The 1,735-nt window shown below is 52.3% G+C and overlaps 1 pseudogene; it reads right to left on the bottom strand.

Moving 5' to 3' along the window:
- Positions 1-771: 771 nt before the first annotated feature.
- On the bottom strand, positions 772-896 carry Gm24432 (annotated as a pseudogene).
- Between the last annotated feature and the right edge of the window lie 839 nt (positions 897-1,735).

Genomic DNA, 1,735 nt, shown 5'->3' with positions numbered 1-1,735 from the left:
GGGTATCTTTCACTCATCTACAGGGCCACTCTCTTGAGTACTGCAGCTTAGGGGCAGAAGGGTGGGGTCAACTCTCCTGTTCTCATGCCTCTAGGGCCCGCTCTCCCACAATGCCCAGGTGACCTGTGGGGCCAGTTCTGCACAACCCTTAAACATCAACGTGTCCCTTGGTGGTAGCCCAGACCAGGGACATCCACCTGGCTAAGGTGGTAACAGACCCCTGCTGTTGCAGGGCCATGACCTAGATGTGGCCCCTGTGTCAGCACAGGCCAGGACCCCACCGTGTTCCCAGGTGGCATCACTGGCTACTCACATCGCTCTGTTCCTCACTAGTGTCTCCAGTCCTGCCTCTCTTCATTGTGCCCACATCCTTCTGATTCTCTTTCTCTTCCATTGCTCCACCACTTGCTCCTCCTAGTGGTGCCCCAGGGTGTCTCAGTGTCTGGGGTTGTTTTAGGAGTGGTCTCAGGAGTGCTGCGCCCCACTTATACTTTATGGGTCATCTCAAGCATGCCCCCTCCCCCCAGGCCTGCACAATGCCAGACTGGTATTCATCTTAGGCTAGCTCTCTGTCTGGGCCCTGTGGCGCCGGTCTGGTGGTCATCTTGGACTTGCTCCTTGCCTGGTTCACCTGAGTCTGTCTTGGACTCACTCAGATCCGGGGGTCCCAGGCAGGATTCTTCTAGTCTCTGGCCCGCTTTCCGTCCTGGGAGCCGTCCAAGTCTGCCTGGTGCCAGACTGGTGGTGGTCTCAGACTTACTTTTTTCAAGGAATATTAAGCTACTAATCATTCAGACACTTATAGGTCAGAACACTGAGCACAGACATAACCTCTCTGCCACCTACTGCCGCGCGGGTGACACAGCAGCCACACCTTCAATGCCTCTAGGGGCCAGAAGAGGGCGTCAGATCCTCTGATACTGGAGTTTCAGATGGTTGTGAGTCACCATGTGGGTGCTGGGTCATCTCTCCAGCCTCAAGGTATCCTAGGAAAACTTCTAGGCCTTAAATTTTGAATAACTGAAGGCAACGCAGTCTTAAGTGAGCAGTTAACCTCTGAGCTGTTGAAGAATACTGGGAAGAGCCCAAAGCCTTTTAGTCGTTTTGTAAATGTGGAACAGCAACAAAGTCTGCGGTAGACCTTAAAGGGAAAAGCACAGGCTACACATTGTTAGGTCTCAATTGTTAGGACAAATGGCTAGCCCAGGTGCCTATTAACATATCAAAGCCGACACAAGTCAACAGGCTGTCAGCATTGCAAATTCCTGTTACAGGAGTTTGGGTTCCTGACAGTCCTTCCCTCCTCTCCCCCTCCCCTAAATCTCTCTGGCCTCTGAGCTTCCTGTCCCTTCCCTTCCCTTCCCCCAGCTTCTGATTCCTATCCATTTTTCTCTTTTTCTCCTGGTTTCCATGCTCTCTCGTGGCCTCCTGGCTCCGGGTCCCCTCTCCTGGCCTCTCCTAGCTTCTTTCTCTCTGTCCCCGCCCCCTTCTCCCTTCCAACACCCCTCCCCCGCCCTGGTTCAGTCTGGATCCTTCCAGTTGCCTCTGGCTGTGCACTCTCTCTGTTTCTGTGTCTCTCTGTCTCTCTCTGTCGCTGACTCTCTCTCTCATCTACAACAATACAATAATACCTGATAGGCTAATTCTCTTCTGTCAGTGAAATTAGCCTATTCAAACCAGATTAAATTATAAGAAAAGCAGGTTTATTAGGAAGCTGCTCTAAGGTAGGCGAGTT

The sequence above is a fragment of the Mus musculus genome, chromosome 18 (genome assembly GCF_000001635.26).
Source record: "Mus musculus strain C57BL/6J chromosome 18, GRCm38.p6 C57BL/6J".
NCBI classification, from domain to species: Eukaryota; Metazoa; Chordata; class Mammalia; order Rodentia; family Muridae; genus Mus; species Mus musculus.
Note: the sequence above shows the minus strand (reverse complement) of the source record. Positions and strands in the feature narration are given on the sequence as shown.